The sequence below is a fragment of the Protopterus annectens genome, chromosome 2.part1 (assembly GCF_019279795.1).
Source record: "Protopterus annectens isolate FY-2018-M chromosome 2.part1, PAN1.0, whole genome shotgun sequence".
Classification (NCBI taxonomy): domain Eukaryota; kingdom Metazoa; phylum Chordata; order Ceratodontiformes; family Protopteridae; genus Protopterus; species Protopterus annectens.
The window spans coordinates 1,492,255,009-1,492,270,732 of NC_056729.1; positions in this window are offsets into that span (position 1 = coordinate 1,492,255,009).

Here is a 15,724-nt window from a genome sequence, read left to right on the forward strand (position 1 = left end):
TAGAGTAGGAAAAAGGGCATATACCTTTTACTTGCCTTAGAGTACTCTACACACTGCCACTACTGCTGGGAATGCACAAGACATCTGCCATATTACTTTATATGCTTCCCATAAAAATGTAAAGAGCCATACCCTCATTTCAAAACACTACACCACTACTTTCTACATGACTATCAGTATTCTGCCAGTCAGCACTGTAAGTTACAGAAATTATTTTTATCACAAACAAGTCACAGGTAAATGGAAACCCACATCATGTCTGTGACTTACAATTCAGTGAAATGAGATTCAGTCAAATGAGTTTTCAGTATTTTGAAATTTAGGTGATTTGGTCTCGGTGAAATGAAAGTCAGTCAAATGGGGTTTAGGTGATGTGAAATCGACCAATATATATAGAATTATCATAATCTAAGTTATTCTAGATATTAGCCTGGTTCTGCTTTTTCATTATTCTTGTATCAAGCTGTGATTAATGACTATTTTTAATGTACTGAGCATTAGTTGTGGCTGTTATTTTTGCTTAAAGTTTTGCACACCAAAATGTATTTGTTTGTTTGCTATCATGAAGGTGTTATCAGCTCCGAATTAAGATATTTGGACACTGTGAAGCTTTTGTTTTTGGACTCGGTTTAAATATTTTTATAAAGATTTTATATTAGTGGTTGTTAATGCTATCTATTACGCTATAGTTTTTTTTAATAATGTCCTACTTAGTGTAACAATTTGCTCATTTGGATTTGCCTTTATTGAATCATGGCTTATGTTACAGTTATTTCATCATTAGATTGTAACAATTGTTTTACACTGTTGGAGTAATAGTTTTATTGTAAAGTGCTTAAAAAATAAGCACTATAATAAATGTGAATGTGTTTGCTCTTCCTAAATGATACAGAATTCCATCTATATGCCAGGCTTTATTTTCCTAATTGCAGGAACATTTTTGCTACTTTTGTCACATGAGTTTAGTTCTACTCTACTATGGGATACTTTAAAATATTTTCATTTTGAAAAACAAAAAAAAAAATCTTATCTTTACTCATACTAATAAATGCATTATTTTATTCATAGGAGTAGGTTCAAACAATTTACACAGACTTTCTAAGGTCAATTCAGCTAAGAGTTCATGTTCTACTAGATCACATGTCAGCAATGAATCCATAAAAACTAAAACTATAAGTTCATTCAATGTATCCCACAAACAATAGAGGTAAGAAATAGTCCACAAAAATGACAGGCCAAACAGTCATAAAGATGATAAAGTGGAATATTAAGGATAATGAAGAAAGGATGTATTAATACTATACTATTATTACTATTAGTACTATTATGCAAAAAGTCCAGAATTTCCAGAAAGAAGATATTCAGAAAGATTAAGAAAAAATTAATGGAAAGAAAAAATACTTGCACATGAAAAACTGCCAAAAGCTTCAAATAAAAGTTTGTATTCATTAATACAACAGATCCATGAAAAATATTACATAGACAAAAGAAACTGGGGGCTGCCTGAAAAATATAAAGAACAAAACCTACAGGTTTTTGATAGCTACAAAAACAAATATACACATGGGGAAGAGACAGAGATCTCGTATGGTGTAATATTTATGGAAAGGAGAAATACAAACTAAGCAATAGAAAAAAAAAACAGCTGCAAACATATTTGAAGTGAAATATAGGCAAAGGCACCTGGATATGGATATTTCACAATATAAAAAATAAGGGTTCAAAGGGGAAATGTAAAGAAGAGGATTAGTAATGTAGACATTAAATACATAGAAATCAAAGTTATAGATTATCTGTGATGCAGGAGAATCCAACACAGGCAATGTAGCAGCATGATGGAGAACAAGGAAGCTTCTCAATCTAGAAGAAAATAATTTAAGGGAAAATCTGCTTGATTTACTAGAGATAGACATATTAAGATATATAAAGGAACTAAATTACTGAAAGAAAATAAGACCCAAAATGTTAGAAGCTTGGTAAAACAGATGAACACAGTAATCAGGACTACTAAGAGAAATTCACATAAAATAACACCAGTAAATAGAATATTGCTATGTAGGTAAACTAATAACAGATAAAGTGTTACCACAAAAACACAAGAGTAACAAAGGAAAGGAAAGGAACAAGTAAAATGTCACCATGGAGACATCAAACAAAACTATAAAGCAATTAAGATGAGAAGTATCACTGTTAGACAAATATAACAGATCGTAAAAAATACTTAGAAAGGTATACATGGTAAAATAACTCACAGTATCAAAACAGACCAGGGTTTATCATACACTATTGCCAATAATAAACTAAAAATATCAGCACAAGCAGAATAAATATAAAGGAAAAGTACAAAATAAGCAATCCATTGTTGACCCAAAAAGGTTTTATAGAGAACTGGGAAACAAAGTAAAAGGAATTGAAACACCACCAAAACAAGAAGAAATTGACACATTTTAGAGTATTTATGAAAACCCTGTTAATATGACAAATATACTGAATGGATAGAAGAATTAAAAGAAATAGTAAGGTGCTCTAATGTAGAGGATATAAAATGGGATGAAGGAACAATCACAGAAATTCAGACAAAATTAAGAAAAGCCCAAAACTCTAAAATTCCAGGTCCTTATATAGCACCTACATTCTTTAAAAGTATTAATATATTTACACAAAGATTTAACCCTGAATAAGAATTACTTATATGTGCAGCTGATTATGTGCAGCTGATTAACAACAGGGAAAAAAAACAATGATCCTCTTAAAGAATGAACCTGCTAGCCATCCTAAAAACTGTAGACCAACGACTTGTCATCTGACTATATACAAAGTATGTACTGGAACTGATGCAGACAGAGTTTTTAGTCATTTAGAAAAAAAAATCAGTTATGGCAATAGAAGAAAAGGGTAGCAAAAGAAAGTCATATGGAACAAAGGATCACCTGTTGCTAAGCAAAGCCATGTTAAAGAATAGTAGAAAGGAAAGAATTTACATATGGCATGGCTAGTCACCTGACGTTGTGAACCTTGGCTGTAGTTGGAATGTCATTGATGAAGTGACACACAAACACCATGTGTAAAAATGGGAAAATGGGTTTTGGATGGATGGGACGCATTATAAAAAAGAATTTAACAGCATCCCATATTCATGTATAAAGGAATGCTTGCAGATATATAAGATACATCCTACATTGATCAATTTATTACAGTAACTATGAAACAGTGATGAACCACTCTACAGTTGAGCCATGTAAAAGGCAATTATTATCCCAGGGACAAAAATTAAAATGTGAATATTCTATGGCAATTCTTTCTCATGACTGCTGTTTGTTTCTTTCCCTAACTCATTAAGCTGTTTACTTAATAGTTTAGGCTGGGGTTACCACTTGGCTCCCAGAAAACAACCCTGTTTACAGATTTATCATCTAAATTTTGTGGATGACTTAAAACTGTATAGTCCATCAGATGTGGAGTTGAAAGCATAACTACAAATGGTTAAAACTTTCTCAGATGATATAAGAATGAAATGTGGTCTTGATAAATGTGCAAAAGTAACATTTAAAACAGAAAAGCTGCAACACTGAGAAAATATCAGCCTGGAGCAGGAATGTGATATAAAGGAAATTATGCAGGAGGGAGTGCATAACTATTTGGGAATAGATGAAGGATCGTCAATAAAACATTAACACATGCAAACAAAGCTCAGTAAGGAATACTTCAGAAGTTTGAAACTAATACTGAAAACTGCCTTGGCATTTAGGAATAAGGTCCAGGCTGTAAATCAATTTCATCATCCTGTTCTAATCTACAGTTTGGGGAAGGTCAACTAGCCCAAAAAAGTATTGGATCAGTTAAACATAAAAACACGAAAATGCTTCATGCTTATTACATGATATATAAAAATTGGTGTATACCAATCCCACATAGTTTAAAACATGGAGAGAAGAAGTCTAAGATGACATCTTTGCATAGTTTAGCAAACACATTTCAGTGTCAAGTGAAAAATGAAAATTAAATCACAAGTAGACAGAAATCAGACAGCAACTGAATGTGCAAAAAACAAAAAACAAAAGAAAGAATATAAGGAGAAGGATCAGATGAAAAAGAAAGGAAAGTGGGAACAAAACATAAATGTAGTGACAAGTACAGAGATCTCCTGGAACAACCTCATGCTGACCAAAATTTGATGCAGGAATGGTTAAGGAGAGGTGGATTGATATCAAAAGATAGAAGGCTAATAATGGAGGTCCCGAACAGTGGACTGTGTACACATCGACTTACAAAAGATTTACAAACTACATTGAAAAGATATGAGAAGTAGACTAATTCAAGTTTTGTAAAAAAAAAAAAATGAAAACTGTCATACATCTTGTTGCTGGGTGTGATATACTCATGGCAGTGGGCCTGTATACTGAAAGACGCAATAATGTAGCCAGACTGTTGCACTGGGATTGTGAAAGCACTACAATATAGAAGTAGCTGAGAAACATTGGAAACATGAACCACAAAACATTATAGAGAATGATGAAATATCTATCACATGGGATCACCCATTGCTTACAATTCTCAAAATAGATGTGAGAAAACCAGATATAATAATCCATTAAAAAAGACAAAAGTGATACCGATCATAGAAATTGCTATATCAGGATTTGCCAGCAGAAATGAAACAACATGTAAGAAAGAAACCTGGACAGTTCCAATATTAGTAGAAGCAATGGGTCTAATAAAAAGAATTTAAAAGTGTACTTAGATATGCTAACAGTACATGTAATCCCAAGGAGACAATTCTGGGTACATAGCAGGTGCTGAGGAGAGTACTCTTGGCTAACATCAAAGATTGAAATAATACTAATAACTCTAATTGCACCCTGACATAGCAATGGGGTCCATTTCAGTCATGGTATTGAAAACTCATTAGACTTGGAGAAATTAAACCAGGAGAAACAACAACAAGGCAATACAATGTAGTAAAATGCCTGCTGATTGAAATTATATTAAGAGAATAAAAAAGAAAGTTACTAGCTTAGACCAGATTACATAGCCACAGATGAACTCATTAAATCATAGAATTTCGGATTGAAGACTTATCCTACCTTTCACTCAAAACTGCACACTAGTTAGGAGTAAGAGGCCAGGCATATGTCAAGGGGCACTATTAATGGTTTCAAATGAAAATAATCTATGACCATCATTACTAGCCAAAGTAATACCCACTCCAACAAGGAACCTAACTGCCTCATAGTGTAAATATTTCTTGAAGGCCATGCCAAATATATATTTTACGGTCATCTACATTCCTCCATCCTCTTCAGTTTCCACGACTGAATCTTAAGCATAGTTGGCTTAGCAGGTTTATGATAATAAGTGATCTGAACCGTGACTGCAGGAGGCTAACAAAAGTAAGTTAAAGAGGTTAGTTACCACTCACACTCTCACTGTTTGTCAGCCATTAGCACCCCCAGCCAAGTCACCTATTTGTTCTCCTTCACTAGGATGAGGACGGACTAGTAGGGGTCCCTCATTTAGACAGGCATTGGGGTGGTTCACATTTTTTCTTATTTTTGCCCCATCCCTAACTAAGCACACTTGAATAGGGAGGGGCTTGGAATATTGACTGCAGAGGCATTCTTTCACTTTTGCAATGGGAGTTACCTTTAAGCAGCCCTGCTACCCCTCTCAGAGCATGAGCGCTGGTCTCTAGTGTCCTGTTAACATATGCAGAGTGCTAAAACACAACTATCAAAATGGATTTTTTTACTTTATACATTGCTTTAAAACAAACAAGGCCAGAAAACATTTGCATTCTGTGAGAATTACGTTAGACATTACTTCTGAACAAGTTAGGTCAGAAAACATATTTGCGTTCTGTGAGATGTAACACTGCAGTTATGTACTGCAGGTTTAGATAAGAAAGTAAAGCTCTGCTTTGTGAATTAATAAACAAAAGGGCATTATGAAACATTGTTTAAGTAGAAGAAGAATTAGAAGCATGACATGACCTGTTATTGTATGCTGGCCTTGCCTTTTTTTGCAAATGATGTAAAGGAAAATGATTAAGTGTTACAGCACACATTCATAGTAAATCTGCTCCAAGTTTTGAGACCCTTCTGAAATGTAGCAGTTTGACCTGTTACTAGATGATGATTGAATGCTGCTTTCAGCTTAAGAATATGAATTATAACTGGAAAATTATTCCTAGGGGTATCATCTAAGATGAAAATCTAATGAGTTTTAAGTTACTTTTCATAGTCTGCCATGTCAGATTTGCTTCTTGTGTAGTTCTCAGTAGATAATCTATTCTAGACAATAAAGCTTGTTGCCACAATGTCATTTTATGTCTCAGTGAAGTTATTTTCAGATAGTTAGTGCTCTTGATATTTGCACCCATAAGGGGGATCACATCAACAGGTGAACCCCTGAGTGCATGTGAATCGCTTCCCAGGTTGAGTGTTTTTTATGTCCAGCTTTCACACAATAGACCTATCCCAGGTAACCCAAGCTGGGGATCTGGACACAGGCCGGCCACTAGCTTACTGACCCAGGACTGCTGGGCTTCATGGCTGACACACACTGTCCAATAGGGGTACATAGACCCATCTCACTATTAGCATGGGTCCCCGACATAGGTTGGAGTAGGCCAGGTCCTCAACCCACTTATCACTGGCAAATGCCCATGTCCATTTTGCAACATTAATCAGCATGACCTAATCACCTAGAACCAATTTTTACACCATTGAGTGGCTAGCCCTGACATGGCTTGCAGTCTGTGATCTGTGTTCTTCTATCTAAAGGATACTGTGCACCACAGTGGATGCCCAAAGCGGTTGATATGTTTAATTCTTCTCCCTGTAGGGCTCCATCTACAGTCTGTGCTGCTGCCCACAACTCTAGTTTTGGTGAGTTTGAGGTGGAAACACTCAGTATGTATTGGGAGGCGTGAGCCACACAGACACACAGACTCCATACAGGCATTAGCCAGATATCATTTTTGCATTTGATTTGTAATATAATTTTCCATTAACCTCACCAGAATAAACCATTTTGCACACTATGCACATATATTTAAACTAGACCCACTTCCAAGGAGGGAGCACTTGTTCCTGATTAAATGTCCCTTCTTGTCTCAGCTTGCTTACTAACCTCATGGTAGCTGCAATTACCCAACACATACTGAGAGAAGGGAACTGAACCCCCCCCCCCCACATATGTCTTCCTTCTTTCCTTATTGAAATGTCAACACTTGAAATGCTAAGTGCAGTCACGTCCCCCTACCAAAAAAAAAATGGAAAGGCAAGAGAACCACAAATCATGAACATCATTCTTCTCCTTTAAGCTTCTACTGGGTATTCTGATGAAGACTATTTCCAGCATTTAGACACATTGATATAGGATATCCAATAGCCTATAAGCAAATGTAGGCTGGAATTTATTGGACAAAACTGGCAAAGGAACCAAGGTATTGTGAGTAAATAATTAAAGAGGGAAAGGTAATAGAATGAGAAGAGGCCAGGAATTTATTTGTACTGCAGACTAGATATTGCCTTCCCTATCAAAGATTGATATCAGTGTATAGGCAAAGAGAAAGAAATTGGGGGATCCTAAGTGAAAGACCAGCACTGGTAGAGTTTTAATAGAATCTAGAACAGAAGCTGTTCTTAAAAAAGGGATAATTAGTACAGCATATAAAATATTGCATGATAACTAGATAAGAATAAATCAGAGGAGGCTAGAAAGGATTTGGAAGAGAGATTGGTTAAGCAATTCACAAAGAAACAATGAGATACAATGAGATATATCTATCTATCAATATATATACATATATATATATATATATATATATATATATATATATATAGACACACACACACACACATACACACACACACACACACACACACACACACACACACACACATATACACACACACATACACACACACACACACACACACACACACACACACACACACACACACACACACACACACACACACACACACATTTTTATATATATATATATATATATATATATATATATATATATATATATATATATATGTCTCCCAGATATGCAACAAACTAGAACATTTATGATCTCTGCTTGGAAGTGTTTACATAGGTATTTTTATACCCAAGTAGACTCCAATGTGAATTCTTCCTGAGGCAGACAGCAAATGTTGGAGGTATGATGGAAGAAAGATGTAACTGGGAATATATTTTTGGAGAGTGTAATGAGTTGGCATACTTTAAAAATTTCCTGCAGACTAATCTATCACAATTATTGGTTGAGCAAATTGGTGTAACTAAGAAAATGATTTTTTGAGATATGATACAGAATCAGCATTGCCTAGATATGGTAAGGCCTTGCTGAGTCTAATTATGGTGGCTGCCAAAAGCAATTACTACAAAACAGATATCAAAGTCTAAACCATCTGTTCTAGTAGTAGTGAATATAGTAACAGAGATAAAACAACTGAAAATGGGTTCTTTAGAAAAGGGTAGGAGCAAATTATATAAAAAATGGGAATTGCGGGAACAATACATGCAGAATAACATTTTGGAGGGGAAATGATGTTTAAAAGAGGGCAAAATTTGAATGAGCTATGTAATGTTTGACTGACAATGACTGGAGAGATTATAAGTGATATATACTGTTTTCAACTAAAAATATCTCAGTATGGTTTGTTTTCATTTATATAAATGTATGATTGCCTATGTCATAAGTGATAATTTAATGAAGATTTTTCTTGTCTAAAAAAATGGATATCCAATAGCCTTAGCTGCTATTTTAAGATATTCGCCCGGTAGATTGTCAGGGGGAGTTGTTCATAGGTTGTTACTAGGCTAATGACCACTAAGACCCTTGTAAGCCTAGCAACCCACCACAAACCATTTGGGTCCTAAGTATCATGGGCTTCTCTCTATTTTTAAATTTTCCAAGTCTTTTGGATTTCTATTACCATGACGGGAATGGACCCCATTCCTAAATCAAAGTACAATTAAAGTTCATGAAATTAGTATTGCCTCAATGTTTGATGTCAGCCAGAAGTGCTCTTTGCAGCACCCGTAATGTGCCCAGCAATTACTCCCTCTGCAGTTCGTATGGTGTTACATGTATTGGTAACATATCTAAATACGACTGTAGATTCTTTTTTATAAGACCCATTCCTACTACTATTGGAACTGTCTGGGTATCTTTCTTCCACATTGCTCTCGCTTCTGCCTGCAAATCCTAATATTTTATGACATTGTGTCTCTCTGTACAAAAGACACTGTAGTCAATGGGTGTAGCGATTTCAATGATCAATGCTACTTTTGTCTTCTTTTCATGGACCACTATATCTGGTTTTCTTGCATCTATCTTTTGAACTGTTGGTAATGGGTGATCCCATGTGATGTAGGCTTCATCATTTTCTATGATGCTCTGTGGCTCATGTTTCCAATGTTTTTCAGCTACTTCAGTACCATCATGTTTACACAATACTCAGTGCAACAGTCTTGCCACATTGTTATGCCGTTCAGTATACAGTCCTACCATTAGTATGTCACAACCAGCAATGAGGTGTGCAACTGTTTCCAATTCTTTTTTACAAAGCCTACATTTGCATGTTTCTCCCACATGTTCAATGGACTTTCTAAACCAACGTGTGTGTAGTCCACTATCTTGGGCCGTCAATATTAACCTTTCATCTTTTGGTTTGAATTCGCCTCTCCTTAACCATTCCTGCATTTGATCCTGATCAACATGAAGTTTTTCCAGAAGTTCTGTACTTGCAACTATATCTATGTATTTTCCACCATTCTTGCCTTCTCATCTGATTCTTCACCTTATATTTTTTCTTTTGCTTTTTGGCACATTCAGTTGCCACCTGATTTTTATCTACTTCTGGTTTGATTTCCATTCCTGCTTGATGTCGATATGCTTCTGCTAAACTAAGCAGGGAAGTCATCTTAGATTTATTCTCCTCATGTTTCAAAATGTTTGGGTCCTGTGAGATCAGCAAATATGTGTGCAGTCCCACAATTGTAAATCTGTACATGTAATCAGTTTCAAGGAGGCCATACCTCCTTCACAACGGGGAATATGTAATCTTGGTATGCATAGATTGTTATAAATCATTTGGTGAGCATGAAGCATCCTTCTTGTTTTCCTGTTTAATCTACCCAGCACATTTTGGGGCCAGTCAGTCACTCCAAAACTATAAGTTAGGACAGGAAGAGCAAATTGGTAGCTTGATTGTTGTTCCTAGATGTCAGCGCTGTTTTCAGGATTAATTTAAGTCTTCTAAAATATTCCTAACATTTATTCACATTTCTTCATGTTTATTTTTGATCCTTCATCAGTTCTCAAATATTTATACGCTCCCTCTTGCTCAAGTTCTTTTATATCACATTCTTGTCCCAAACTGATGCTTTCTTGGTGCTGCAGTTTTCCTGCTTTAAAGGTTGCTTTTTCACACTTATCAAGACCAAATGACATTCTTATATCATCTGAAAAAGTTTTGACCACTTGCAGTTGTGCTTTTAGTTCCTCATCTCATGAGCTATACAATTTTAAATCATCGACAAAGAGAAGATGAGAAATCATTACACTTTGTTGTTTCCTAGGAGCCAAATTATAGCCATGGCCTAATCGGTCAAGTAGACAGCTTAATGCGTTAAGGGCAAGATTGAATAGCAGAGGTAACAGGGAGTCACCCTGGAATATCCCCTTTGGATTTTTATCCCTGGAATAATAATGTGTCTTTTATCATGGCTTAATTGCAAAGTGGTCTGCCACTGTTTCATGGTCACTGTAATGTAGTCGATCAGTATAGTGTATCTTATACATTTTTAAACTGTCTGTTATCCATGAATGTGGAATACTATCAAATGCTTTTTTGTAGTCAGTCCATTCAATACTTAGATTCTTCCCCTTTTCACAGTTCTCCATTATGAGTCTGTATCAATTCTGATGTATAGTTTATACGTAGTTGGAAGGCAAGTTATTGGTCTATAACTTTTAGGGATGCTTGCAGGTTCACTCTTAAGTCGGAGCATTGTTTTTCCTGTTGTTAGCCAAGTTGGTGTCTGTTAAGGGTGCGCATATAAATAGTTCATACTCATGGCTAAATCTTTGTGCAAAGATGTTAATATGTTTAACAAGAAGTTAGGTACTGCATCTAGGCCGGGGTTTTCCAATTAGAGGCTTTTCTTATGTTTGCTTCAATCTCTCTGGCTATTACTTGATCCCATTTCATATCCTGTACCACTGAACTACTTTCTTTTATTTCTTCTATCCATTTAGTATCTTTGTTATGTTCCACAGGATCTTCATAAATACTTCTTCAAAATGTATCTATTTCTTCTTCTTTTTTTGGGTGGTCTTTCAATTCCTTTTACCTTGTTTCCCAGTTCTGTATAAAACTTTTTGGGGTCATCAATAAATTGCTTATTTTGTACTTTTCCTTTATATTTATCTGTGTATCTTCTAAGTTTTTCTGCCTGTGCTGATTTTTTGAGTTTATTATTTGCAATAATGCATGATCTGCACCTCTCCCCTCTAGGCTTTCGAATATTAGCTAAAACGCCATAGTGCCTTTTTTAGGCAATGCCAAACTGAAAGTACTTCTGACACAATAAATCAAAACCAAGAAAATCTAAAGGTATTACTGCCCAGTGCTAGGAGTCTAAGAAAAAAACTCCACTCCCTAGAAACTCTCTTTACCCTAGAGAATGCTGACATCTGTGTGGTTACTGAGACATGGTTTAAAGCCACAGAGAGCACACTAACAGTGCAAGATTTTAATACCTTCTACACATTTAGGCCAGCTACTTCACAGGCAGGGACTAAAGGTGGAGGTGTTTCTAGTTACATCAAAAATAAATATATTTCAAGGCTGGTCAAACAGGACAATGCCCTTGAGCTGCTCCATGTTCAAATCACCATAGCTAAAATCCAGTACCACTTCCTTGCAAGCTATAGGTCCCCTCTTTGAGTCAGGAAACTCATAAAACAAACAAAGTCAGCAGCTGTTGGTGACTGTATATACAAATATTTATTCACCAATGAAGGAAAAATCCCTCATAACAGGAATAACTCAAAAACTCATACAACAGACCGGTTTCGGCTCAACAGAGCCTTCCTCAGTGAGAGTAAAAAATGTAAACAGAGACCTATCCCAGTAACTGTGCATATATACACCTAAGAGTATAGGAGAACCAATCACAATCAATAAATCAGAATTGGTCATTAAGACCTGGTGGGAACAAAGCCCCAAGTTTGATGATCCATTTCCTCTCCTTAGCAGTAAGTATCTCATGCCACTTCACCTTGTCATGACATTTCCCCCTAATGCAATCAATGGTCATAAACATAAAATTAGCTGAAGTGTGTTTTAAACTGTGCTTATATAATGCATTGTTACCACGTTTATTTTTGATGTCACTTATATGTTCACAGATTCTAAGACGGAAAGCCCTAGAAGTCTGACCTACATAAAACGCGGAACAAGTGCAGGTTACCAAATAGATAACCCACTCAGAACTACAATTAGCCCAAAATTTAATCTCAAAAACCTCAGGAGTGTTTTTACTACTGAATCCACAAGTCCGTCGGACCTTGGTACAAAATTTGCAATGCCCACATGGAATACATCCAACCACAGGTGCCCCTGTAAAAGTTAGTTGAGTGGAAACTTTAGCATCAGACAAAGGCCTCTTGTAATGGCTCAAATGGGAACCAATAGTTCGTCCCCTTCTAAAAGAAAAGGAACATCTGCATACAAATGTAGCAATCAACCTTATAATGGCTGCCAATGTCCAATGTCCAAAGTCCTGAGAATCAGTAAAATAAACACCACATACAAGTGTGGCAAATAAACCTTATAGACGCTGCAAGTGTCCAATGTCCAAAGTTCTCGCAATCCAGTAAAGTGAACACAATCCAGCATAAAACAAATAAACTGTCGCTCGGTGAAACCAACCGAACGTGACCACCATTGAGGGAAATCTTCAATATGTCCCGAAACAACCAACGATTCACCACCGGAAAAAGATGAACGCCAAAAGCAAATTTGACTCTCAGTTCTTGGCGCAACACCGCAAGGCAGGAAGATGCCGGAAATGGAGCCACGTGCATCCGGCAATGTATCTGTCAACCCCAGATCAAAATCCGATGGCAAAAAAGACAAAGAGCACAGTTCCGAAATATTCTTGAGCCTCCATAACCTAGTAAAAAATATATATAACCAAAAAAGGTAACAGAGACCAACAGAAGTCCCCAACAACCAAAAAAACAGATCAGTAAATCCAATAACAGATGCACGAAGGACACTGCACGGCTACAAAAAATGAATAGCCAAAAAACAAACAAAGCCAGCAGCTGTTGGTGACTGTATATACAAATATTTATTCACCAATGAAGGAAAAATCTCTCATAACAGGAATAACTCAAAAACTCATACAACAGACCGGTTTCAGCTCAACAGAGCCTTCCTCAGTGAGAGTAAAAATGTAAACAGAGACCTATCCCAGTAACTGTGCATATATACACCTAAGAGTATAGGAGAACCAATCACAATCAATAAATCAGAATTGGTCATTAAGACCTGGTGGGAACAAAGCCCCAAGTTTGATGATCCATTTCCTCTCCTTAGCAGTAAGTATCTCATGCCACTTCACCTTGTCATGACATTTCCCCCTAATGCAATCAATGGTCATAAGCATAAAATTAGCTGAAATGTGTTTTAAACTGTACTTATATAATGCATTGTTACCACGTTTATTTTTGATGTCTTAGTGACATCAAAAATAAACGTGGTAACAATGCATTATATAAGCACAGTTTAAAACACACTTCAGCTAATTTTATGTTTATGACCATTGATTGCATTAGGGGGAAATGTCATGACAAGGTGAAGTGGCATGAGATACTTACTGCTAAGGAGAGGAAATGGATCATCAAACTTGGGGCTTTGTTCCCACCAGGTCTTAATGACCAATTCTGATTTATTGATTGTGATTGGTTCTCCTATACTCTTAGGTGTATATATGCACAGTTACTGGGATAGGTCTCTGTTTACATTTTTTACTCTCACTGAGGAAGGCTCTGTTGAGCCGAAACCGGTCTGTTGTATGAGTTTTTGAGTTATTCCTGTTATGAGGGATTTTTCCTTCATTGGTGAATAAATATTTGTATATACAGTCACCAACAGCTGCTGGCTTTGTTTGTTTTTTGGCTATTCATTTTTTGTAGCCGTGCAGCGTCCTTCGTGCATCTGTTATTGGATTTTCAGGAAACTCATACCATGTATTTTAACTTAATTAGAAACACTAACCATCCAACCCATTACCATATTCATGGGTGACTTTAATTACTCCGCTATCAACTGGGAATCCTATACGACACCAAATGTACATGCACAGAGATTCCTGGATTTTGTAAACACAAACTCCCTGGACCAGATAGTCAATACACCAACCAGGGGTGCAACCATACTGGATCTGGTCCTCACTAATATGGGAGATCGCTGCACACTCCCAACTGTAATGCCTTCCCTGGTAAGGTCAGACCACAAAATGGTCTCCTTTGAATTAAAAATAAAACCTGGACCTCCAGCTAAACCTGGAATATTCAGGAACTATTCTAAGGCTAACCTCCTGCTATTAGGTGAGAACCTGGCAAAATTTCAAGCTCCCATAAACCCTGAAAACACTACTGCCTATGCATAACTGTTCACAGAAACCCTATACAAGCATGTTAATAGCTGCATACAGGCAGCTATACCCACAAGGAAGAAGTTCAGAACTAACTCAAAAAACAACCACCCTGGTGGAATCACAAAATTAATAGGCTGTATAACAGGAGGAAGAAAACCATGGCAAAAAATAGGAGATACAGCACCCAGGATAAAAGCACTCTCATCAAACTAAACAAACAGCTCAGAGGACAAATAAAGTCTACCAAAGCCAGGACAACCACAAAGCATTGTTTAGATATGTCCGCAACCTCAAAGGCAATACACAATTGTGTGCAGAGCTCATTGTGAATTGAGCCACATATACTGAGCCAGAAGATATAGTAAACCTCCTGGCTGATAAATTCAGCTCCAACTTTACCCCTCTCTCCCCCTCAACCTTCCCTCAGGAAATAACATCAAATACAACTCCCCCTACTATCACTATGGAACTGGTCCTTAATACTCTCTCTAAGACCAAGAACACTGCATCAGTGCGCCCAGACAATATCTCAGGATGCCTTTTAAATAACTTGAAACATGACCTATCAGAGCCTCTGGAATTACTCTATAACTGTAACCTCCAAATAGGCTTCGTGCCTTATGAATGGAGAAAGGCAACAGTCATCCCTCTGCACAAAGGTGGGCCATCTACAGAACCTGAAAAATACAGACCCATAAGTGTCACTAGTCTTATATGTAAAGCCATGGAAAGAATTATCATGGAGATTATCAATAGAGATATAGTAAACCTCCAGACACTGGACCCAACCCAGTTTGGTTTCATCAAGTGCAGATCATGCCTACTCAACCTGGTAGACTTCTTTGAGAATGTCACCAAAGCAATAGATGAGGACAAAATTGTTCACACTGCCTACTTTGACCTGGCCAAGGCATTTGACACAATACCCCACCTTGAGCATTGTCAAGAGGTTAGGTACAAACCTGTATGTCACCCGGTGGATAGCCAACTGGCTCACAGACAGGACCCAGGAAGTTAGAACTGGGGAGTCCAC